This window comes from Rhinolophus sinicus, linkage group LG11 (genome assembly GCF_036562045.2).
Source record: "Rhinolophus sinicus isolate RSC01 linkage group LG11, ASM3656204v1, whole genome shotgun sequence".
In the NCBI taxonomy this organism is placed as follows: Eukaryota; Metazoa; Chordata; class Mammalia; order Chiroptera; family Rhinolophidae; genus Rhinolophus; species Rhinolophus sinicus.
In genome coordinates this window covers 20955840-20981953 of record NC_133760.1, presented here as the reverse complement: position 1 = coordinate 20981953, position 26114 = coordinate 20955840, and the positions used below count along the sequence as shown (strand labels likewise).

At 53.7% G+C, this 26114-nt stretch overlaps 3 long non-coding RNA genes across 3 annotated transcripts; 1 reads left to right on the top strand and 2 right to left on the bottom strand.

The window, feature by feature from the left end:
* The first annotated feature begins 4365 nt into the window (after positions 1-4365).
* LOC141567480 (uncharacterized) lies at positions 4366-25241 on the top strand. The gene is made up of 3 exons (XR_012490120.1): positions 4366-4472; positions 11114-11240; positions 24238-25241. It is a non-coding gene; the product is annotated as an uncharacterized LOC141567480 (long non-coding RNA).
* On the bottom strand, positions 4512-6570 carry LOC141567479 (uncharacterized). Its single transcript, XR_012490119.1, has 2 exons — positions 6355-6570; positions 4512-4812 (listed from the first exon to the last, which is right to left on the bottom strand). It is a non-coding gene; the product is annotated as an uncharacterized LOC141567479 (long non-coding RNA).
* Positions 20593-23658, bottom strand: LOC141567478 (uncharacterized). Its single transcript, XR_012490118.1, has 2 exons — positions 21799-23658; positions 20593-21249 (listed from the first exon to the last, which is right to left on the bottom strand). It is a non-coding gene; the product is annotated as an uncharacterized LOC141567478 (long non-coding RNA).
* Positions 25242-26114: the final 873 nt, after the last annotated feature.

Below are 26114 nucleotides of genomic sequence, written 5' to 3'. Positions count from 1 at the left end.
CTCACCAACCATGCTGGCACCTTGATCTCCAATTTCCAGCCTCCAGAACGATAAGCAATAAATTTCTGCTATTTATAAGCCACCCAGTCTGTGGTATTTGATTATAGCAGCTCAAGCACACCAAAACTGATGGATATGGATGGATGGATAAAGCGGGATGGGTCTCCATTTCTCATGCCTCAGTCCAAATCACTGAAGGTGAAGCGCTTAGGAGGCTTCCTTTATACGGCACCGAGCCGAAATTCCCCTCACGTCATGAATGTTGCAGGAAACCCCTCGTTGCTCCCTTCTCACACTTACCCTACTCCACCTCCTAGGAGGCAGAAGGTGGCTGAAATGGCCTGGCTTCCCACTTCCTCAAGGGATGATCTGACTGCCCAGTCGTATGTATGTTGTCCTTCACACAAGGACTATGGCAGAGCAGGACGCAAAACCAGACAGCAGCTGGGTTTAGAGGCGACAAAAGGTTACAGGATCCTAGCGTTGCGCATTTATATCCTCCAGGAGAGCACTCCCCACTGCCCAGGTGATGTCATCGCGAGGGGAACGCAGTAGCTTCAGGCTTAGGCACTGCCTCGCAGGCCTGGTTTCCATCCCACTTGCTCTTAGGGGGCCCCGGCAGCCACTCTGACCACAGGATCCTCCTCTGGACAGTGCCCAGCAGAGTGGCAGGCTCACAGTAGGTGCTCAGTAAATGGTCAGTAGTAGGCAATTTCCATACACTCCAGGTTCAAGGCTGAAGCCATCCCCACCTCCACCCCCCTTGGACCCTGCTCCTCCTCGGTGCCCCCCAGCCACCTCCACAACAGTCCTCGTCACACTGCGTGGCATAAATGGTTGGGGCTGCCAGCTTTGGCTCCAGCCAGTGTCCAGTTCACATCCCAGCCCTGCCACTTCCCAGCTGGGGAGCCTGGAGCAAGCCACCTCTCTGCCTCAGTTTTCCCTTCTGTACATGAGTGTAATCACAGCCCCTGCCTCCGTCCGCTGAGAGGCTCACAGGAGAAGATGTATGTGAAGCACGTAAAGCGTACCAGTTACTGCCTGGATTACAAGTGTTCACGCATCTGGACTTTGACTAGACACCCCTGTTGAGCTCACCTTAATGTAGGTTCTGGAATCTGTCATCGCCTTGTTTGGCCATTAGAGTGTCTGGCAGTTTTCTGGCTTCTGTTCACAATTTCTACAAGGTAGCTAAGTGGGGTAATTCGTTCCCAGGAATTTCTGCTCTGAGCGCAGTATGAGTGTTTGAGTCATCCTCATCGTCCCTTGAAAACTAAGCAGCACCCCACTTTCAGTTGAGGGGCCCCAGGCTCAGCAGCACGGCCCAATCTCTCCCAGTTGGTCCCTCGTCCCACAAGCCTCTAACCAGCTCTGCCGTGCTGGCTGGAGTCCCTCTGACGCCTGCTTTCTCCTTTCCCTGCTCCCTTTCTTGCTGAGGGCTCAATCTCCAGATCTAGAGCTCCTAAAGATTGCATAGTTCTGCCCTCTTTTGGTCATCTGAGGACATAACACTCCAGCAAGAGGAGGCCACTTTTTCCTTGGTCTGTATATGGCTTAAAAAGTGGGGTGGAGGGTTGTCTTAACATTTTGCAAGGCATTAGCTTATTCTGGGCTTTGTTTGAAATTAAGCATAAGGTTCATTTAAGACTTAAATGGAGCAAACATCTCTCTGATTTTTAATTGGATTCTAAGACATTCATTGGAATATGAAATCCATTTTGATTGATTGTTAGATAGAAACAAAAGCAGCCCAATGGTTTCTATTCACCACAGAAAGTTTCTGCATCGTTTGCAATTTAGCAAAATCAACAGAGGTGAAATCAGGTCTCTTTCTCGACTTTGGTTTTATTTTTCTCTTTTTTCCCCCAAATTATATTTGCATTTCTCGAATAGCTAATAAATACTTAATCATGAAGGAAAGGAGAAAGAAACAGTATCTCTCTCTAGTCTGGGCCAGATGTTCTCCACACTGAAGCCTGATGAGACAGGCTCAGAAGGCTGAACACCTGGTGAGGGTGGAGCCAGAGTCGGCTTTTCCCTGGTACTGACCTGCCTCCCACCAGGCAGCCCAACCAAGCTGCAGAGAAGAGGAGCCCAGAGGGCTTGGCTCAGGAGCTCTTGCTCTTACAGCACTGCTATGCGACCTAAGACCTCTCAGGGGGGAAGCTCCTTTGAAACCCAAAAAAAGGGAATTGGAAAAGCCACATTTCTCCTACCCCCACTTCCACCTCCCCTGAGCTAGACAGTGTCCCCTAGTCCCCCCAGTGGGGCTCTCCCCCTGGCTGTGAATGCAGATCCGTTTGTCACCACCCTACACGAAATGCTGGTGTTAGTGGCTCCCTCGCGGGGCTGTAGGTATTTGAGGAGAAAGGCAGGTTTTCAGTCCAGCACCGTACCCACGGCAAGGTATTAGAGGTGGTGGCTCCTTGGCTGGTGACAGTGCCGTGGCCGGAGAGGCAAGGAGCCCAGGAATCCTCTTGTTGCCTCAGGCAACTGTCACATGGGGTCAGGGACTCATTCTGATGCTAAAAAATAATTCTGAAACTGAAACGGATCTGAATCAGAGGCCATGTTGGGCGCTGTTCACCCCATTTGCCACTAGGTGGCAGTATTGCCTCTTCCTTTCCTGAACTTGGAGCTTATCCTAAATTCTTAACGGGTAATAAACCAAACCCTGTACCCAGCTCCTGCCCATCAGGTTCCCCTCCCATCACTAAATAACAAAGGCTAAATAACAATTCTCGGAGCCGCTGCAGGGATCTGGGGCTGCCCAAGCCTGCTGCTCCCCTAGTTTCCCATAACTTCCCTGCAGGCTCTTGAGAGACCCCCCCCCCCAGCCAGAGCCCACAGACTCAAAAGGTCCTCAAAAGTCTTTCAAAAGAACAAGAATTGGAAAAGGATGAAATGAAATGATCGCTTTGTCCAAGAACCACCAGATTAGTACACATCTCATGTGGGAAACGCTTTGATGACTCCTGTCTCTGGACACACAAAGTGAACTTTTCCCTTGGGTTCCTAAGGCAGGCTCTTCAGAGATGTCCCCGGGAACCCCGCAGTGAGTACAAGGACCCAAACGAAAGCCACGTTCAGGCAGAACTCAGAACCCAGCTTCCTGGAGAGGAACTGCCTGCCCTATGTGGGCAAGAGATAGCGGCTCCTCGGTGACCTGGTGACAGCTGGGCTGTGACATGGGGGGACGGCCAGGCTCTGTGGGCCTTTTGGAGCGCCCCAAATCCTTCATTCAGTTTTCATTTATACATCGTATTTGTAATTATTTTTAATTGCAGTGAAAACAGCCTATTCATAAATGTGATGTGTCAGATATTGGCGCCACCAACCTGTCAGCTTGTGGTACAAACTCATCTCAACTTCCCTGAGCCCTCAGCACACCCCGGTTTCTCCCGCAGTCTGTTGAGTTGGTGCACACCCTGAGAGAACTATCTAACGCTGTGGTAATTGGCAGCTCTGTCTCAAACTTTGATCATTTGCGTGACTCAGAGCGCTCTGTCAGTACTGTGCAACCACAAGACAGATCCGCTTGTTGAAACAAGCACCAGACATGCCAAACCCCTCGTTTCCAATTTCCCCAAAACAGCCTTGTTGCAGAAAGTGAAGATTTTTACCCAATCATGCAGCCACTACCCTCCAAGGAGGTAGCTGAGAGCTGAACTTCTGAAGGGACTGTGGTATATTCAAAACAACAGTGATAATTGCACTGGCCTTAGACCTAGGCAGAAGGGGCCTGCCAGGAGCCCACACTTTAGAGGGCCTCACACACCACACACACACACACACACACACACACACACACACACACGAGACAGAGAGAGAGAGAGAGAGATTAACTGACACATGCCCATGGGGCCTCCCTCCCTCCAAACTAAACTCCACTCCTCTGCACTGACATCAGTGGAGCCCAGAGAAGCACTCTCTCCACATCTTTCACTTTCCATCCTTCAATCAAAGGTCAGTGTGCCTGAACGCAGGGGGAGGAGGTGGGTTATGCTGACGCCATCATACACCATCAGACAGGAACATGGCTGCAGAGCAGCGGGAGGATTAAAACGGAGGAAGAGATTAGGTGAGAAGGAAGACACATCCATTCAGCTGTCAGGTCCTTCCTTTCTGAGAGCAGAAACCCAGACAGGTTCTTGCAGGACAAAGCATAGCTTCCCACGGAGCCCGTGCAGCTTATGAATTACGTATGAACTTTATTACTCGTCCAAACTCACCAGCCCATCCACAGAGCCCCCAGACATGTCTGTAGTCAGTGGTCTTTGTTATATTGATGACCTTCAGATATATAGGACCCATAGCTTTTACACAGTCGTCTTCCTTACACTTCTGTCATTACAGAGGACGACTCCTTGTGACGGACGATAGAGGTGAGGACATGTTTTATTTAAACCCACATACGGGTCTTAACCCTGGCATCATCACTTAGGAGCTGTGTGGCCGTTGCTGAATTTACAGTAAGTAAATGTATCCATTTTAATTGAGAAAACAGATAAACCAGTAAAATAATATTTTTTAATTTAGAATTTTTCATACTGGTATTCCAAATGAGATTTTGTTAGTTGTTGTTTACTACAAGCCTCTGTGGCTGTTGGGGGGAAAGTCTGGAAATGATGGACAAGACGATGTGCGGGTCCTTCTGAATGGCAGTGGCGACTCTGGAGTCTGGGCGGCCTCCACCCTGAGCCCCGTCCATTCTCCCTTCTGCCCTTGGGAACAGCTGCTTGGTGGTGGCGATGCTTCCGGGTTCTGCTGGCTCCCGCCTCTTTCCGGAATGCACTGTGATCTTTTGCAGCTCTGTCCAGAAAGCTCCAGTTAATAGAGAAGGGTACCCACAGGTGTGGAGGGCTACCTGTCTGGGACACCCAGGATGCCACAGTCTTGGCATGCTGGGTGCGCGCCCACAGGACAGATGGGGAGACTGAGTCTTGCAGAGGTTCAAACCTTAGCCCCAGGCCACACCACATGCATGTAGGTAGTGGCTCTGCCTGACATGGTAGCACTTGCCCTAGAACCAGGGTTCTAAAGCATCCAATTACAGGGCTGTTCACCCAGCAACCTCTAGCCTCAGGCTCACCTGGGCAATGTGTGGGGACAGAGTCCCAGAGAGCAGTTTCCAGGCTCTTGGCCTCACGTGGAAAGGTGCTGGCTCGGTTATTAGATGGCCATCAGCTGTAATCAGATGGCCATCCACTGTGGCTGGGTGGCCATCAGCTGTTACCGGTTAGCCATTAGCCACTAATATAACAGCCATGACTGAGCTAGTAAGCGCAGGTTGCAGTTAGCAAGGGCTTGGTTGGTCGGTTGGCAGAGAAGTAGCAGCAGATTGCGGATCGTGTGGCTCCTGCTCCCTGTGTCTCCAGCCCAGCCGCCAGCAAGACTGTAGTGGAATGAATCCCCCATCTGTGGCATCATTGGTGTTCCTTTTTGGCCTCGCCATATCCTGCATTCTTATCTGGGGAGCGGACCCCTCATGACACAAGGTGTGCCCATTTTCAGAGCGCCCCCACTGAGGCTGCGGGTGTTTGTGGTGGAGCCACTGCAGAGGGAGGGGGCTGGGCCTGGCCAGGCTCCTCAGGCAGAGCCTCTCTAACCCTCTCCCCAACTGAACCCCCAGCCAGCCCAGGGTAGGACTTTGTGATGCGACAAACAGGCCAGCCTAGCCTCTTATCACCCCCACTTTTCTGTTGCTACATCCAAGTGGGGAGGCAGGTCCTCCGGGGGAGGGCCAGCTGTACTGTGCCTGCCCCCCTCCACCTAGCACTGGTCACCTGTCAGCCCTGCAGCACCCAGCCTGTTTGTCATCAGGTAAGGAAGGGGGCTGGAGGCTTGGAGGGGCAGGGCCTTCTCCAGGGAAGACATGGGTTCTGCTGTGTTTGCTTGACCACGCCAGAGAGGAGGAAGGTCTCCAAAGAGGAGGCCCTCTGGCTCTGGAGCAAGGAGGGTTCGGCACATGGGCTGTGGTGTCAAGGGCCAGAGAAGTGGATGGCACCCCACTTGCCATCCTGAGATCTTGGGAAAGTGCCATGACCCCTAAGCCTCAGTCTCCCCATCAGTAAAATGGGCTAACTCTGGTCCCTCCCGTGCAGAGCTGCTGGGAAGGCAAAGGGAGCTCCTCTGTGGGCGGCCCAAGCACATACCCCACGTACAGAAGGTGCTCACACCGTGGGCCATTGTCATCAGGCCACGTGAATGGTGCCACTCACTCCCATCTCAGCTAAGAGTGGGGGCTTTCAGAGGACCAGGCCCAACACCACACCCCCTCAAGGAGCAGCCGTGTTACCTGTGTCCCCACCCACCTGCAACACTGAGGCCAGGCAGGGAAGGTGTGGTACTCACCTTGGCTGTGTGTCAGGCTGACCAAGACAGACCTTTGGTTGTCTGACTCGGAGTCTCTGGGAGTCAGGCCAGAGCCTGACATCCCAGTGAACGAGCCCCCATCCAAAACCATGTGCTTCACAGTGGTTTTGGCAAAGGAACCGCAGACCTGGCACAGACGCCCAAGGCCCCCATCCCTCTTCCCCACCCTGCCCCACAAGGGAAAACACTGCAGCCTTGCTGAGCTTCCTCCAGTTCTCGAAGGTTCGAAGGTTTGTGACTGACCTTCGCTCACAGTTTCCCCAGCCTGGGTTTCTCCGTCCAGCTCACCTCATTCCAGGCTTGACCCAGGCAGCGCCTCCCCCTCCTGCAGGGAAGACAGGGCTGTGGTTTGAGGCCGGATGTCTCTGGATTTACCACAAGCCTTGGCTGCCCTGAGAATCCCCTGGGGAGCATTGTCAACCTAGTTCCACCCCAGAGAACACATCAATGGGCTGTGCAGTGTTCAGACCTGGATTAGCCTTGTCCCGGGTGGGGAGTTACGCCAGCCCCACTCCCGCCCCTCCTAACCTTTGACCTCTGCTCTCCCTGAGCCCCTGGCCTCTGATCTCCCTGAACCCTTGACCTCTGGCCCCCCACCCCGGGCCCTTGGCTTGGTCAGGAGCCCCTTTTATACCTTCTCAGCTGCTCTGCCAAGACTAGGCTCCCCTGGTTCTGAGCCCAGCCCTGCCAGTTGCTGGTGGGGTGATTTGGGGAAGGTTGGATTGCCTCAGTTTCCTCCCTGGGAGGGAAGCTGAGACGCCCCGTGATGTAATGTAGGTGACGTGCTAAGCTACGTGGGCAGGGTGAATGGTCCATAAATGGTGCCCCTGATTTCCCATCGCTGGCCTTGCAGTGTCCTCCCACCACCTTCCTAGGGAGCAGCACGCCTCCTGTACGCTTGGATTCACGGGGAGCGGGGTGGGGGGAGACTTGCCATGATTAGTAGACAGTCTGTTTTTGTGCTTTAAATGGCCTCGAGGTTGACAGCAAAGTTCCTGGGTCTTCCAGGCCACAGCTGCAGACAAATAAGGTCAGGCAGGACCAGGCTGTCCTGTGTCCCCAGGACTGCGTGACTCCACCTCGGGCAAACTCAAAGCCCAGACTCTGGGAGGGAAGAGGCGCCAGCTGCCACACCCCACGGAGCCACATTCTCTGCCTCCAACTCCCAGGACAGGGAGCGGGGTGCAGAGCTGGGCGGGAACTGCACCTAAAGCCCAAAACTGAAACTTGGAAGGACAGGTAATCCTAAACAAAATCACCTTTCAGTCAGGTTTTAATCCCGCTGCAGTCCTTCCTGCAGAGTTTCCTGGAGGCTGCTATAACAAAGGACCACAAACTGGGTGGCTTACAACAACCAAATGTATTCTCTCACGGTCTAAAGGCCCTAAATCAAGATGTGGGCAGGGCTGCGCTCCCTCCAGAGGCTCTAGGAGAGGTTCCTTCCTGCCTCTTCCAGCTCCTAATGGGGTTGGAAGAGGCAGGAAGAAAGCTTGGGCCCCAGGCTTCCTTGGCTTGTTAATGCATCACTCCAGGCCCTGCCTCCTTCCACACGTATCTCAAAGCTCCCTCTCTTATAAGGACCCTTAACTTGATTGTATCTGCAAAGACCCTTTGCACCAATAAGGTCGCATTCACAGGTTCCTGGGGTCAGGACTTCCACATAACTTTGGGGGCCACCATTCAGCCCACTACTCCCCCTCCTCTCTCTCTCTCTCTAAGAGCTGAGGGTGCATGGTGCAACTGGCAAGTGCACGGGGTCTACATTGTGACCAGTCACGTGGATAAGCTTACAGTCTTGACCTACAATTCCTATTACATGCCCCCACCACTCCCCCAACCACTTGATATTAGAAATGGGGAAGGGGTAGAAGAGCAGACTTCGGGGTACCTGAGCTAGAAAGTCCTGTGGGGAGGACCCAGGCCGGCTCTGCCATCACTGCCTCTCCCAGGAGCTTCCTGTGGCTAATGCCTTGCAGTCTTTACTCTTGCTTTTGCAGAAAGTCTACCAACTCTGCTCCTCAGGGTCAGAGCCTTCCTCATGGGTTTTACCGCTGTCCCCTCCCCTAATCTATGAGCTCTCCAGGCTTGGCGCCGTGGTCTGACCCCCGGGCCCCTGCCTGCACAGAGCACCAGTACCAGGCTGGGGAATGAATGAAATAGGACCTGCCCCAATCCCGTGACCAGAAAGCAGCCCAGCTGTGGCCTCCTGGCTCCCACTCTCGCATTCTCCTGGGCCCCTGTTGGATGGAAAGCCGGCGGTTTGAAGGTGCCCTCAGACATTGTGTCACCAGGGACAAAAAGGTCAATCCCAGAGGAAGGAGCTCAGGTGATCGGCGTAGTGGTCTTTTGCTTAAGGAATGCTCAGTTGATGCAGGGATATTTAGTGAGCCCCTGCTTTGTGCCAGGCCCTATACGAGGCTTGAGATCGACCAGGTAACAGAACAGAAAACATCAGCCTGCCCTCTGGGAGCTTGCATCCCAGTGTGGGGATGCAGACAAGCAAATGAACAATTGAGCATGCAGTCTATAAAGTGGTGCTGAGGGTCATGTGAAAACACAGCTGGCTAAGGGGGTCAGAGTTACTGTTTTATACACGGTGCTCTAGCCACTGAGAAGACATTTCAGCAAAGACCTAAATGAATTGAGGGAATGAGTCACGTGGCCGTCTGAGGGAAGGCCAACTAGTCTCAGGGAACAGCACATGCAACAGCCCTATGGTGGACATGTGTGGGGGCAGCAAGGCGCCCCGGAGGGCCAAGGCGGAAGGGTCAGGTAGAATGGTTTACTCGCTGGATGAAAGGGAGGTCGCCCCTGGGCCAGGGACACCACCTCGCTTCATGTGGTGTAATTACCCCAGCTGCTGTGTGGCAGGTGGGCCACGGTTAGCAGGCTTTGCAGCAACCTGGGCCCATCATGGGGCAGCGGGCGTGGTGCCGAATGGTCACCTCTAAATACGTTTGCAGGTAAAATAGGTGGGGTCTGCTGACGGGCTGGGGTGTGAACGCTGAGCCGCTGGCAGGAAGGAAGAGCGATTTCAGGGTATGGGGGAGGGGGCAGCTTTTTTGGCGCCCAGGCAGGAGCAGGCTTCCTGGTGCAGGAGTGGAGGCGCCAGGCGGGTCCTGCCTAGAAGTCGGCCCTTCTCCACCTGGCTGCACCTTCCCTCTGCCAGTCGCTGCCTGCCCTGAGCCAGCAGGTCAGGCCAAGGAGTCAGGCACCACCCAGAGCCCGGAGGGTCACGCACACAGGTGCCATGTCCCTGAGCACCTGGGCTCCCTCCCCACCGCCCAGACTCCCAGCCAGGCCTCCGGGGCCATCACCCCATCGCCGCACAGCTAGGGCCGCTCTCCAGCTCATTTCCACTCGGAGCAGGAAGCACAGGCCTGCCAGGGTACCCACCACTGAGCCTTCTTTCCAGGAATGTGGTCACAGTGTGAGACACACAGAAGCTCCTAATTAGAGGCCTGGGGAGGATCCAGACCCTGCCTGGGCCTCTGCCAGCTGCAGACTCTTCCAGGTTGGGGCGTGTGCAGGGAGAGGTGGGAGGGAGCAGGCTGAATGGAAAAGACCCAGAACCCCGAGCCAGTTGACTTGGTTTCTAGGCCTGGCTCTGCCTCCTGGGATCCTCCACTCCTAGTGGTAGCTGGCGGCAGCGCTTACCATGTGCCAGGCACCGTTTTCAGTGCGATGCCTCATTCATAATCCTATGTGGCGGTTCCTATTTTTGTCTCCACTTCACCCATGAGCAAACGGAGGCCTAGACAGGGTAAGGCACTTGCCTCAAGTCACACAGCTGAGAAGTGGCCCCTGAGGGAAGTTCCTCCCCACGCTGCCCCGCAAAGCCCTGTGTCATTGGCCCTCTGCCCACATCTCCTGCATCCCACCTTTCTCACCCCAGAGTTGACAACCTTCGGTCCTGCTGCCATCCTCACTTACACCAGCCCTTCCAGCCCCAGGGCCTTTGCCCACACTGTCTGTCCTCTCTGCCTGGAATGCTCTTCCCATGGCTGACTCCTCACACATGCTTCAGGTCTCAGTGGCAATATCACTTCTCTAGGGAGGCCTTCCCTGACCACCCCAGACCCAAATCCAGGCGTCTTCCCGCTCCTCCTATACCCCGTTCATCCAGGAAAGCCCTTCTGCGGCCAGGAATGCAACAGTGACCGGAACAGGTCTCTCCCACACTGCCTGCCCAGGAAAGCAAATTCTACCCTTGACATCCCGTTTTCACACGTGATCATGGAGCACCTTTCACGTCATCACATAAAGAATGGCTGCAAAATAGTCCATTGTAAGAATGTGCCAGAACCGATTTAACAAGTCACTTAACGATTCTCCCTGGTTGCCTCCATTTCAGCTCTTTTAAACAACGCTGTAATGAATAACTTTACACAGACATCATCTCGCATGGGTGTGAGTCTGCCTCTAAGTCAAATATCTCACAAGGCATTGCCGGGTCCAAGGTCATGTGCATTGTCATGACAGGCAGCCACATTGCTTCCCAAGAGAGCATTCCAGCTGCCACACCCACCAGCCATGACTAAGAGATTTTCAGTCACTTACACTGAGTACCTTTCTGTCCTCGAGATCTCACCACGTCCCCATGGATTTCTGGTTTCTGGTCGTAGAATCATTTCTTCCAGTGACATCTTAACGCAGAAGGTTGATACATAAAAGCAATAGAGGTGGGGTTGGGGTTCAAGCAGGAGTTGGCATCTGCTCTGTTGTCTCCCACCCCCAGGACGCCACCTTTGGGGTACTCAACAAAGGAACAAGGAGAGCCATTGAGGCACCGTGGGATAGCAGAGCAGGAAGCCAGTTCTGCTCCAGGCAGAAGGGACAAGGGGCGAGCGTGTCACTGGAGCCAGGTGAGAGTCAGACCAGGAGTGGGCCACAGAGCTCCGCCCGACAGGCGTGACCGAGGGGGCTGCCTGGCCCTGCGCACAGTGTGCTCACACAGGCTCAGGCCCGCTTGTGGAAGCTGACAAGGTTTCAGGAATTTTGTGAGCCAGTTGTTAAAAATTATGTAATACAATTAATAACATATTCAAAACAAAGATAATACATACTCAAAACTCAGCAGTGCCTAATGACTTTGCTACATTTTCCTACTAGCTATGGTCATGAGGTTCTCTGCATCTATGCATCTGGGCGTTAGAAATATTCCTGTATCTCTGCTTAGACCACAGAATGGGGCAAACACCCCAGACTGGGGGTTTCTACAACACCCTCCTGAAGCTGGTTGTTAACCGTTTGCCAGCACACGACTGCCCCGGTCACTCTGTCCCCCTGCCCTGTGACTTCCCACCACTGTCTACCATTGATCAAACCCAACCAGAAGCCAGCTGGCTAGGGCGCCAGCCTCCCTGGGCTCAGAGAAGGGCAGAGAAGGTAGGAGCAGATCTGGGAGAAGCCAGTGGAAGCTAATCAGCACGCCAGGCTTCTACTCTCGGGGACACAAGAGACAGACCCCTTGTGCTCCCCATCTCCCTCTGGTGGGACATTTGTGCCAGATCTAAACTCGCATCAGCATTGACCAGGCAGCCAGCTGGGAGCCAGCTGGTCCACGGAGGGGGCTCGGGCTGTGCTCTGGCTGGTCTCTGATGATGTATCAGGTCACATCGCCCCATGTAACAGGATGCCTTTGCATTTCTTAGAAGCATACTTCTACTCAAAGAAAGTGACGTTTCTGTTTTGATTGATTCATTGCCAGCACATTCCCCTGCTATGAGTCAATGGTTCTCACACTGGAGCTACTTCAGAACCCCTGGGGGGTTTGTGGGAACACAGATGGCCGGGTCCCTGCCCCCAAGTTTCTGACTCAGTGAGTGTGATATTGTGATATAACAAGACCCATATGTTGTGGTCACCATCCCCTCCTCCTGGTCAGAGCTTGAGGAGCTTGGAACATAAAGCTCCAAAAATTGGTGCCTGGAACATTTCTTATTCTAACCGTTGGTCTTTGACCCCAGTTCCAGCTCCTAAACCCCTTAGACTTTCCTATGTGATAGGAGAGTCCTTTATTCTCATGACGTGACTGTTGGTGAGGTCCAGGACCGCTTCCAGATGGCGGCCGGTCACCAGAAAGACTGTGATCAGAAGCTTAGATGTTTCAGCCCCATCCCCCACCCTCCAGGGCAGGCAGAGGGACTGAGTAATAATCCATCATACCTACATGAAGAACCCTCCACAAAAATCCTTTAAGTATCAGGTTTGCAGAGCTTCCAGATTGAACACATGGAGGGACTGGGCAAGTGACGCAGCCCAACTCCATGGGGACAGAAGCTCCTGCAGTCAGGACGTGCTCAGACCTCATCCTGTGTATCTCTTCCTCTGGCTGTTCATTTCTATCTGTTAAACTATCCTTTGTAATGAATCAGCAATAGTTTGTGAATTCTTTTTCCTGGGTTCTGTGAGCTGCTCTAGCAAATCAGTGAACCTGAAGAGGGGGTTGTGGGAACCTTGGCTTGGAAGCCAAGTTGGACAGAAGAGGGGTAACCTGAGGAGCCACTGCTGTGATTGGCATCCACAGTGGGGGCCGTCTTGTGGGACTGAACCCTTAACCTGAGGGATCTGTGCCAACTCCAGTTAGTGTCAGAATTGAATTGCCTTGTAAGACACCCGGCTAGTGTCTGAGAATTGGTTGGTGTGGAAAAACACTCACAGACCTGCTGTCCGAAGTGCTGAGAGTGTGACAGTAAAGAGAAGAAACAGTGAGTTTTTCCTAGACAGTGAGTCTGGGGTGGAGCCCAAGCACTTGCATTTCTAAGTTCCTGGGTGGTACTGATGCTGCTGGTGGAGGACCCCACTTTGAGAATTCACTGCTGGGAGTGGGCTGGCCGATGAGATTCTCCTCTGACAAACACGAAGTGTCACTGTGTTATCATGCCAATAAGCCCGAGGTGTGGCCACGAGGACCCAGGTGACCTGTGGACCAGACTTTGCAGTGATTGAAAGGTCAGTGTTTGTAAAGAGGGCATGCAGCCAGGCCCAGGAAACGGAAGCCTGAACAACGTGCTGGAGAGTCCTCCGGGAGTGGGACCAGGGCAACGTCGCAGCTCGGGTCCCCTGAATTTCAAGAACAAAAACAGGAAGAAGTGGCCTCCGCTGCTCAGGAACCAGGAACTTGCCTACAAAGCCTATACCCGGGCTGAGGACGGCTGAGGATGGAAACGAGAAGTGGGAAGAGAAATCATGGGAGAGAGGGGATAACGCTCATGTAGGGGTGACAGACATCGGCCATCAAGGCAGAAGGGGTTCGAGCAGGAGTCGGGAACAAGCAAAGGAAGGCAGGCCCACGAGAGACCATCTGTGTGAGGCCTTTTACATCAAGTTTACGAACAGGCAGCACTAATCTATGGGGGCAAAACTCAGAGAGCTGGGCGTGTGCCACGTCTGGACCTGGTCGTGGTCACACAGGTGTGCACACCCCCAAACATTCACCAGGCCGCACATGTCACATGCGTGTGCTTTACTGTATGGAAGTCACACCTCTACATGTGTCCACCCCGCCTCGGCCTCACCGATTCGTTTACTGCACATCTACCAACGTGACCTGTGTACCAGGCGTGCTGCCAGGTTGTGAGGACGTGGCTGGGAGAAAAAGCCCACCATTCCTTCTGTGCGGCTATGACATCTCCACACAGTGCAAACCTGCAAAGGTGGCTTAGAGGAGGGCGGTGGATGTGGGCCGAAGGATGTAGGCCAGGGCCTGAGAGACATCAGCAAGTCACCAAGACGCTCCAGTGATATCGTAGAGGACAAGCAGGCTGTCCCCTGGAGGGCATGGAGGGACCTGTGCACCAGGCAGAATGGACAGTTTGTGCAGAAGGACAGAAATGAGTTGTGTGCGGTCGTGGGCCTTCAACATGGCTGGAATGTGAGGTTCAAGGTGGAAGGAAGCCAGAGATGTTTGGGAGATAATCAGGGCCGGCAGTGGACGGCCGTGCGTTGCTGCTGGCTTTCAACCTCTCCTCTAAACCCTAGAGGGGCCAGCCGGAAGAAGGCAGCTGCAGAAGCCCAGACAAGGGGTGCACCCCTCTGGAAAACCGTGCATAGTTTCTCGTAAACTCACAGACTTGCCTTCCCTGGGACCTGGCAGTCCTAGACATTTACCCCAAATAAATGATAGCAGATGTCCGCACAAAGCAACAAGCTGCAAACAGCCAAATGTGCAGGAAACATAAACAAGCTATGGTGCCAGCAGACAGTGGAACTCTGTTCAGTAAGAAGAGGGAGGGAACCACACCTCAGTGTGGGTGATCCCAGAGCCCACGGTGTCCAGCAAAAGATTCCGACATGAGAGGACATTCTGAGTGATTGCACTGACGTCGAGATCAAGAGCAGGCAACATGAATGTATAGGGACAAAAGTGAGAAAGGGGGGCCCTCCAGGGGCTGGCGCATTCCACATCTCCGTATGGGTCCCACGGCATGCACCTCTGCGAGCTTAAGAAGTGTGCGCTGTACTGGGCATAAGTTACAAGTTCTACCTCATTTATCAAACGCTGATGTTAATACAGGCAAGAGATGAAGGGACCGCAGGGAGGGGACAGATGGAGCAACATGAAGAGTGAGGAAACAGTAGGACTTCACGCCCTGTTGTGTGGGAGCCCCTTCCCAGGAACAACGTGTTCTGCCATCGAGCCCCAGGCCCTCCCGCCCGGCCCGTGCTAGGGAAGGTGCCCACAGAACACTCTGGGCTGGGTGGGTGTGGGGAGGCCAGGTGAGGAGGGGTCAGGGAAACCTGCGGTGTGGGTGCTGGTGCAAGGCCAGCACACGGGCAGGACTGGTGCATCTCTAATCTCCAGGCCTCAGGGGATCTCAGTGCCCAGCAGGAGCTCAGAACCTGATGCTGACATGAATGGATAAGCACATAAGCAAATGAATGAATGACAGAAGGAGGTCGGGGCCAGACTCCTAGAATATTCTTTTGCTGTGAGGCATTTCTCACCCTGAAAACAACTGGCTGGCGGCCCCACTCCTGGGTCTCTGAATGGATTCCAACCAGGGCGGCTTCGTGGTGTGAACCCTCAAAAGGGCACCACGCTGGGTTTAACTCTCGCTGTCTCCGTCTTGACATTCTTAATCATTGTTGGCCCAGGGGTAACATGTTTTCATTTTGCACTGGGCCTGCATATTCTGTAGCCTGTCCTGGTTCTGGTCCAGGGAGAGGGGCCTCTGGGCAGCTTAGGGTAGAAAGCGCCAAGACTGAACCAGAACAGCCGTGGGCAGGGAGGTGGGGGGGATTGGGGGCTCCCCGACACACACGGGCAGTGGGGAGGTGCAGGGTATGCGTATGTTAGTAGCAGGGGGGCAGACCCAAAGGACCAGATTCTGCCAGGACCCAGTCTCCTCTCCTCCCCATGAGGTCTCCAAGGAAGTGACAGCACAGGGGGCAAAGGGACATTTGATATCAGTGGGCACTGTGGCCCACAGCTTCCTGCAGAGTGCGAGGCTGGAGCTCAGCCTGTTTCACCCCAGCCAGAGACCCAGACCTTACGCTCCTGAAGCCACACATACCAGTTCCAGAAGAAGGAAGAGGAAGCTCGTGGGGGTGGCTGCCCCTGCCCAGAACAGGCCACACAGACTCAGGGAAGAGAGAGAGACACTGGGCAGTTCTGGACCCTGGAGAAGGAGGAGAGACCACACCCATGGACCCTTGACTTTTATCCCCACAGCAAGCTCCACCCACTGGCATTGTGACCTCCCCTGCCTGCCCCTCACACACACACACACACACACACACACACACACAGACTCACACACACATGACCACAAACATACAGATATACACATACCCCACACACACACGCACACACACGCAGAGCAGCCTGGAATCTGACCTGTCCCAGATGGAGCATCTTCCTGGGGATAAGAAATGGCCGTGGCCTTGATGCTTTCTTGGGACAACTGCCACAGCCCCTAACCCATGCTTGCCCTTATCCTCTCCACCATCTTCTCAAACTGCAGGTCTGATCCTATCACCTTCCTCTGACGTCTTCCCTTAGCTCTTGGGAGAAAGACCAAAATCCTTCCGCAGCCATCAAAGCCCTACGTGATCTGGCTGCTGTCAGCTTCTCCAGCCGCAACTGATAGCTTCGCTCAGACACATGTCCCTTTCCATTTCTCAGGCTCCTTCCAACCTCAGGGCCTTTGCACCTGCTGTTGGTCTTGCCTGGAAGGCCTTTTCTAGGTGAGTCCATTCTTATCTACCCTCCATTCCCAGTCCAGTTGTCTCTCTCAGGGTGGCTTTTCCCAACATGGCCAGACTGGTGAGTTAGTGACAGTACATTCTTCATACGTTTGTTTGCTCATCTTCCCCCTGGATCATCATCTCCTTGAGGGCAAGACCTGTGTCTTTTCCCACCATCGTATGCCCACCGCTTAGCACAGTGCTCGGTACATAAATTCCTGCTGATTGAGTCACTGGCAGAGGAGCTGTGACCCCTCCCCAGAAGTCAAAGCCACTTCACAGGGAGAGCAGGAGGGGGCTGAATTCCAAGGCTTGTTCCTTTGCGTGACCCTGGATGAACCACTTCCTTTCGCTGGACCTCAGCTTCTCCACCTGAGAAATGGGACACTGGGCTCCTGGGACAGCTCCCTCCTGGCCATTGAGGAAACGTCTAGGCTCCCAGTGGGCCACGGAGATCCCAGGATGAGGAGGGCACAGGAGCAGGGGAAGATCTGATCCTGCCCCCTGACGGGGGAGACAGGGATTGCCCACCCTGATCAAATGGCGGGGGGAGATTGGCGTACCAGAAAGAGGAAGAAAACCACAGTGGCCTGGAGTCCTGGAACCCTTAACGGCCAGAGGTGGACAAGTCCATCCTTGTACCGACTCGTGAGGAGAATGGAGCAAGGCCCAGCCCGAGGATGTTTGGGCCTCACATTCCATCATTCAAACGTCATTGCCTGTAGTGCAGGAGGTGTCCTGAGAAGGGGGTGGCTGGGGACCCCTGCTCGTGCAGCACACATCTCAACCACTCTTCTCTCCGTGCCCAGACAGCCAGGCTGCTCCTGCCCCAAACACGCAGAGCCTCCACGGCCCTGCCCGGGCCTGACCATGCCCGCTGGTGACGCCCCTGCAGAGAGCAGGCCCCAGTGAGGGTCAGATGGCAGGCGGCCCAGCATGCCAGAGAGAAGTCAGCCCCAGGGGCCCAGGGCCTGTCAGGTCCTGCTTGGTGCAGCCCTGGGAGCAAGGCGGCGCTCATGTCTATTCAGACAGGCATCCCCCTGTCCCACTGCCTCCTTTGCCAGTGCTTATCATGGCATCTCAGTGCCACCATCAAACTGCCCCTCTCTACCAGCCAGTGGTGCTGTTGATGAAGATGATGGTAGTAATGATGATGAAGATGATGGTGATGGTGAAGATGACACGGGCGACTAACCAGAAGCCAATGTGGTTCCCTTTGGTCTCAACTCAGGGTGGTATCAAAGGGCACCAAGTAGGCCCTCATTTCCTCAGAAACCAAAAGAAAGAAGGCTCTGGGGAAGGGATTAGGCGAAATCAGGAAGATAGGCGCGTGGTGGGGTGGGGGTGGGGGTTGCCATCGCGCTGCCTGGCTCTGCCCCTTGTCTTGTTGTCTCTTCGTTTGCTTGTCTGTAAATGTGCTAACAATACTACCTGCCTCAGAGGGTGATGTAAAGATTAATTGTATACAAAGCCCTGAGCACCGGCCTGGCATCTGGTTAGGATGCCACGGCTTTTATGGTTATCACTTTATGCCTGTCCCTCCGTTCTGTCTGGCTTGCCCTCTCTCTGCCGGCGGTCCCAGCCCTCCCTCCCTCCCTGGGTTGCTCTGTCACCTTGGCCCCCAGCCAGTGGGGCATCTAAGCTGCTTTGCAAGGTCCTCACGGGATCTGCCTGTGGTCTGGGCAGCTCCGGAGTCACAAGCAAAAGGGGGAAGTCAGCAGCCCTGTAAGACCCACCCAGTCAGCATTGCTGGGCTCCAAGGAGGAAACGCGGACCAGGACGGCTTCCTCACAGGTCTGGGGGGCGGGGGAGGGGGGGTTGCAAGCACCTAAACAGGCTGCTGGGATGACGCCATTTCTCTTGGCTCCATCCTGGCTTCTTCCTGCTTTTCCTCCTCCTTCTCCTCCTCTTCCTCCTCTTATCCCCAGGCTTTCGACATCATCTCTTTACCAACAGCACCCACACGTACACCCCAGCTAACACTCCTTGGTCTTCAGTCTCCAACCTCTGTACCCAGCTGGAGAGCTCTGCAGGCATCTCAGCCTGGAAGGACAATGCTAGATCCCCACACCACACTCCCTCCCCCCCAGTCTACTCCACCCAGTAAATGCGCCCCCATCATCCATTGTACTGCTCAAACCAGAAAAATGGCTGGCGTTCTTGACCCCGCCCTCCCCTCTTGCTCACCCCCGTGGTGGCTGCAGCAGGCTCACACAGTGCCAGCCAGCTGTGCCCATCTCTTCCCAACCCTGCACATCACATCAGTGGCTTGAAATCCCCCCGGGCAGGAAAATATACACCACAGGAATTGGCAGATGCTACAAACCAGGGCTCTTCTTTTTGGGGGAGTCGGCTGTTTCACATTTAGCAGGCCACCACTGCTCACTCTCCAATTTCAGTCACAGAGTCCCATTGACGCCTGCTCCAAAATGGGTCAAGAAGCCACCATTCTCCACCTAAACTGCCAGCTCTCGCTGAACAGCCACGGTGCCTGCCACCTGCTTTCTGCTTCACTCTGCCCAGTCCCAACCCTCCCCGGCTCATGTGCAGGGCTCCCCCTACAGCCTCTATAATGCCCACGGTTGTCTCTCGTCCTCCAGGCTCTGCATGGCCTGGCCTTGGCCAGCTCCTCAGGATCCTCCGCACCCCTTCCCACCTTCCTCCAGTTCGTGAAGGAAGCAACCCCATTATCCTGGGGCTTCTGCACGTGAGGTCTCTGCCCTGTCTTCCCTCACCTCCCCAGCCCAAGTCTCCAGGGACCAAGCCCACCTCAGCTAAAGTGCCACCCTCCAGAGGGGTTTCCGTGACACCCACTGACCCTACTCCTCTCTTACGTTCTTCAGTCTAACTCGGGACCCTTGGGTGTCAAGCATTTGTTGGCTTGTCTTGTCTGGTTCATAGGGGCAGGCGTCCCATTGGTTCACTGAGCACTTCATTATAAAGCCCTTAGTATAAACCCTGCGCACAGTAGGACTCGGGAAATGCAAGCTCCAGGTACCCCCGCTTCATCTGAATAGCAGAGAATCAGAGATGGATCTAAAGAGGTCTGGCCAGAACCAGAGGAAAGCAAGGCAGGGCATCACGGGCAGAGCAGGGAGGCAGCAGGTGAGGATGGTGTTGTGTGCTCGGGTACCTGGAGGAGGCCGACGGCAAGCTGCAGGCTGACGGCCAGCCGCCGGTCCATGAGGCCTGGGGGGTGGGTGGGGGGGAGCCTGAGAGAAGCAGGGAGCCCCTGGAGGTGGTCTAGCAGGGCACGCAGGATCTACTTTGCAATTTGTAAGATACTCTGGAGGTGTGTGGAGCCTCAGGAGAAAGGAACAGAGTTCTGGAATCCTGCTGCCCACATTGAAGGGCCAGAAGCCCTTCCCAAGCCCTCGGGGGTCTTCCAGGACTTCACTGCTGCACACAAGTGCTCTTCCTGTCACTGGGGAAAGGGCTAGTTCACATGACACCAAATTAACTCACTGAGGCCTTGACCCCACCTGCCCGGAAAAGCGAGGCCTGGGGGTTTGTGAAACCTGATAATAATGGTAAACAGGGCTTTTTATAGCAGCATGTGGGGCAAAAGAAACAAAGAAATGCCTTTGCTCCCAGGGCAAAGGGGCAACAGCCATGATGCCAGAGAGAAAACAGGCCAGCAGCCCCAGAGCTGCTTCTGGCGGCTCTGTTGAGGGTAATGACCTTGGGACTAGAATGACCCCCATGCCTCTTAGGAGGTTCCTGGAAACAGGGGTTGATCAGACAGCCCCTGTCAGCCCAGAGTCTGCAGACCTTCTCATGCTATGAAACCACCTTTCAAAATGCTGGGGGGTCTGGCACAAGCCTTTACAGGTATCAGAAGTCCAGGAAAGGTCTCCAGGGCTATGCCACAGGGCTCTGTCTTCAACCTTGCTTAATTCAAAATGATCATGAAAGATGTAACATACGGAAGGCATGCTAATCAGTATGCGTGTGATTAAAACAAAGAGGGGGCCGTTCATGCTCAAAAGTGTGTTACGAGTCTGTGAGGAAATCTGAAAGCAAAGAGTCATTCACTCACTCAGTGAATATTTATTGAACTACTACTATGTCCCCGGCCCTGGGGTAGGCATTTGCAATACATCAGTGAACACAACACAACACAGAAAATCCTTGTCTCAAATTGCTTTTACTTATGATTATTACTGTTTTCTATACAAGGATTTGAATTAGAATTTTAGAATTTTAGAAATTAGAATTTTAAAAAGCCATCTAAGGTTCCTTGACCCCAGCAATCATTCCAGCTTCCTTCCCCCACCCCCACCCCACCCCGATTGCTTTCTGGTCCCTGCCCACGGGCACAGCATCCCTATGATTTCGTAGCCTACTTCCCTCATTTCTGCCATAAAGAGTTTCCACACTGCCTCCCGGCTCTGTAACTGCCATTTCCAAAGGCTGCAGGAGCGTCCTCTCTGAGCATTCGCCACCACTCACTGCACAGTTCTCAGTAGTGGGCACGGAAGTGGCAGAGGTCATAGGACCAAGTCGCAGTGGATGAGCAAGGTGACCTCGAGGTTCGGCCAGTTGGTCCAGTCGATGGTTCTTTGGGCTTCTCAGAAGGCCCCTGCCATCCCGGTGCTCTGGCTCTTCTGCAGACGTATGTCTCTTGTAGCCCTCATGCCTGTTCCCGCAACAGCATCAAGATGTGGTTGACAAAAAGATGGGCTGGTAGGATAGAAGGGATTCTAATGTCCTGGCCGCCTCCACAGGCCACGTGGTTTCCACGCTGCGTCTCAGCTCATCCTCCAACAGCAGCAGGGACAGGGACGTCCAGCCCCACCGCACAACAGAATCTCCCGTGAAAATCCCTCCGTGTCCCCCAAACCCCAGCCCAGTGACGTCAGAACCTCTGAGACTGTATCCTCAAATTCTCTCCCAAGTGATTCTGATGTGCAGCGGGGATGAGAAGCACTGCTCTGCCATTATTTATACCTTGTGTACAAGAAAATGGAAGCTCAGAGAGGTTAAGTAGTTGCCCAGAGTCACACAGCTGAAGGGGATGATAGAGTTAAAATCCCAGTTTGTCTGATTTTAAAATAGAAGCCTTTTACACCCCCGGGCTGGACTCCCTGTCCACCCTGACTGTGGGACAGGCACATTCACTGTCAGCCAAAACTTCCCCCCTGGTTTTTAAGGAAAAGATGGGGAAATCCAAACAGAAAATGAACCCCACCCTCAGCTTCACCCCGTGCAGCTGCTCCTCCCAGGGCCTACCCCACACTTCCGGTCTAACTTCCGAACTCCCTGGTTCTCTCCCTGAGGAGCAGCATTGACACTGATCCCAGAGGTCTCTGGTGACTCCCTGAGGCATGGACCCAGGCCGTGCCCTGCTGGCAGCTCCCATCATTATCCTGGAGCATGCCTGGGCTCTGAAGTCTGAGTCCCCTCTCCCACTTCACTGCCGTGTGACCTTGGACAAGTCCCTCAGGGTTTCTTCATCTGTAAACTAAACATGTTATTGAAAATATTTGCTCACCTCCCTGGTTGTCTGGAAGATCAATGAGATCAGGCGAATGGCCAGGCTCTGTAAACGGCGAGGCACCGAGCAAATATTGGTTTTCCTGTCATGCACTGGAAGGGCCTGATCTTACTTGTCATGCCAGGGCGCTGGGCAGAACCTGGTAACAGTCCCAGCTCAGGCACCTACCCTAACTTGGGGGCCTCTTGCATTCTCAGGGCCTCAGTTTGCTCATCTGTAGCATGGGACGATAGTAACACCGTGCCGTCCTCACCAGACTGGTGTACGGATGCTGTGTACAGGTCCCTGAAACACTTTACAGTGAGTGCAGGCACCTCGTAAAGAGGGTGGACACGGGGACAGGCGGGCCGTTCAGAAGAGTCCCGGACCATGCCTTTGCACCTGAGACAGGAAGGAGCTTTGTTCCTTCATTAGTTCCTTGTCTGCCTTTTTCTTGGAGGTTCCCAGACTCTGCAATAGCGGCCCTGGGTTTGAGCTCTAGCTCATGCTGAGTGACCTCAGGCTCAAGATGGGTCTCTCTGAGCCTTCGTTGTGTGTAAAGAACGTTCTGTCCATGGTGCCCAGCTCCCGGAGGTGACCAGCAAATGGCCGAGCTCTGAGAGCCGCCACAAAGGGGAAGGGATGAGGAGGAACAGAAGGGAGGGGGAGGAAGAGAAGCCAGGAGCGGGTCCTATGAATGCTTCCGGGATTTCTTGGGGAGAGAGGAGTGGTGGTTTTGATATGAGGGCAGAGGGGATCCATTCCAGTACCAGAACCCCCAAAGAAGCACCATGAGGCTACCCTACCCTCTCTTCCATGGGTTCCCCAGCTCTGGGGCACCTGTGGGAGGCCTGTGGGAGGCCTAGTGGGTGGGGATGGGGGGGGCCCATACGAAACAGAACAGAGTGCTGCATTTGAGCTCCCCCATCACATGCCAGGCCCCTTCCCTCAGATGCACTGATCAGCTGTCATCACCCTGCAGGCCCCACATTGGCAACACCAGTGCACAGATGGGGAAACTGAGGTTCAGCAGGAGAGCGTCTCTCCCCAGTCACACTGTCCAGCCCCTTGCAATGCTTCTGGGTGACCAACTGTCATGGCTTACTCAGGACTGAGGGGGTTCCTGAAACGCTGGGAGCCTTTCAGTGCTAGGCCTTGGAATGTGCCAGTTTGCAGGAGCAGCACGCAATGGGTGCCAAACTCCAGTAGAAACCGAATGAGAGTGGAATGTGTAAATAAATGTTCCAGTAGTCACGTTAAACAAATAAAAAGAAACAGGTGACATTAATTTTAGTAATAGATCTTATTTAACCCAAGATGTCCAAAATATTTTCATTTCAATATGTAATCCATGTAAAAATCGTTAGACATTTCACTTTTCTTTTGGTACTAACTTATAGAATCTAGTGTATATTTAATACTTAGAGCGACGTAGCTATGCTGAATAAAATACAGGCTGCCGAGGTAACCTGGAATTTCAGATAAACAATGAAAAAGAAATTTAGTGTAAGTGTATCCCAAATGTTGCGTGGGACATACACTAAAAGTTTATTTCTTGTTTACCTGAAATTCCAAGTTACCTGGGCAGCCTGCACCTTTATTGGCTTCATCCGTTGCCCTACTTTCAGCTCATTTAAGCGCTGAGGCTCACGTGTCAGGTACTTAATAGCCGCTTGAACTTGCAGAGGAGAGGGGAACAGGGCAGGTCTAGAGGAATCGGGGCTCCCAGTGGAGTCCAAAAGCACAGGTCCCCCAAAATCAACCTGCAAAGGATTCATCTTGCTCCTCCCCTCCCTGTGGCCCCCTCTAACCACTGCCCTCTGTCTGCCTGTGACATTGTCTGTCTGCATCTTAGTAGAGCTTTCTGGAAGCAACTCAACACATTCTATTTCCAATAATCTCCTGGCAGATAAACAGATGACAGGGAAGAAAGTCCACATCTCTCCCATAATTCTCTGCATCAGCATACTTTCAAAATCCGGAAAAGGGGTCAGGGCCAGTGGAGGCGGGGGTGGGGTGTGGGGTGGGGGAACAGGTTAGAGAGGAAGAACAGGCCAGACCCAGGAGATGGGGATCCCAGGAGCCCCCTCCTCCCTGGTTCTCCCCTCTGGGCCCCCATCCTCAGGCCTCCCTGAACCTCAGCCTTGCCCTCCAGATGGGCGTCTCTGACCTTGGGGTATTTCTCTCTTTCTCAGTTTACACATCAAAAGCACTGGGAAGTTGCAGACTAGAGCCCTGGGATGGGGAAGTGGAGCCAGCGAGGCAGCTGCTGAGGAAATATGCAGCCTGCACAAGAGGTATGTCCCTGGAAGCTGCACTCCCCGGCTCTCACAGGGCTCCCTGTGTGGTCAAAACCCCTGCTAGGTTCTGGTCTGTGAGTGGGGTGCAGGTTTACAGTGTCAAAGAATGTTGGTAAGAAGGCCACGTCTGAAGTAGACAGAGGCCCAGAGAAGTAGACCATCAACCCAAGGTCACATAGCACACCTGTAGCAGAGCTAAGACCTGGAGCATTGGGTGTCCCTCTAACCCCACCTCCCACATGCTATATGACCCCAGGGGTCACTGCTGCTGAAGACCCCAGGAGGAAAGGACTATGAGTGCCATTTTCCCTGGGTAACAAGAGGCTCCAAGGGGGCAGTGCCTTGCCTGAGCTCACCCAGCCCGTAGTACTGAGCCCAGGGATCAGCTCTCACCCACCACACCCCAACACACGCCTGGTGCTGCCCATCCCAGACCCGTCATATGATTTGTGGGGCCCAGGACCAAATGAAAATGTGGGATCCCTTGTCCAAAAATGATTAAGAATTTTAAGGTGGTGACAACAGAGCAGTAAACCAAGTGCCAGGGCCCTTTTGATGGTGGTGTCCTGGGCACAAGGTACACACCCAGGAGCCCCCAGGGAACAGCGCAGGCCTGGCTCTGTCCCCAGCTCATCTCCCCAGCCCCCAAGGCCGTTATCTGTGGACCCACCTGTGCCTGAAGAGCCCTGTGATCAGACCGGGTCCCCTGTGACCATCAGGGCCAGGACTAGGAGAGAAACCACCTCTGGCACAAAATACAAGATGGTGGTGGGGTGGGGCGCCAAAGCACTCCAATAATCAGGGCACACAGTGGGTTTGTGCAATGTTTTTAAAAATTGAAAGTAATGCCAAAATCCAGGCTGCATAAAATAACATCAGTATTCTTATTTTTTGCATCACGCTTCATTCAGTATGGCTCAGCACGGCGCTGTTACCAATTCTGTCTTTATTTGAAATTTTAATATTTTGTTTATCCTGGATTTTTTTTCCATTCATTTAGATTTTCTTAAATTGCATTACGATATTGTCTTGATCTCTTAGTGTTTTGGGCACCCCCTTAAGTTTTCCGTGCACAGGGTGGGGCTGGCAAGGAAGTATCCAGGCAAGAGAGGACACACAACAGGGGACAACTGCATCAAAAACGAAAATAACAGCTAATACACACACTGAGGTCTATAGGCCAAATACGGTCCCAGCTCCATCCCTTCTTCCCTTCCTTCTGGAGCACCAACTATGCTCGGAGCACTATTCGAGACGGGATAAAGTAGACACAGTTAACACTGCCCTACCCACACAGCACCCACATCCTGGTTTGGGTAGAGTGACAATAAAATAATAAAATAAATAAGAACCAGCAAAATGTGAGGTGTGCAGCGCTCCATGCTAAGGAGAAATACTAACGAAGGAAAAAAGATAGGAATCAGGAGGAAGGCTTCATGTTTTTGGTATGGTAACCAAGAATGAGGTCATTTAAATGCCACCCCCACCCCAAGAGGGAGAGTCTGTTACTTGGCCCCATTTTTCAGATGAGGAAACTGAGGCAGCTTATCCAGGAGGTGGCAGAGCTGGGTTCTCAGCCTGGACTTCTTATGGGGGAGTGGCAGAGGGGAGAGGGGCTATAGAGTGGAGACACCAAGTGGAACCAGGTGGAATGTGGGAATGGAACGGGATTCTTTCTCCACTTAAAGGGGCCACCTCTTACGCTGGGCAGAGCTGTCGTCTCCTCCCTAAGGGAAAAGGCCAGGGTGGCTCAGACAGGGGTCCCAGTTCCT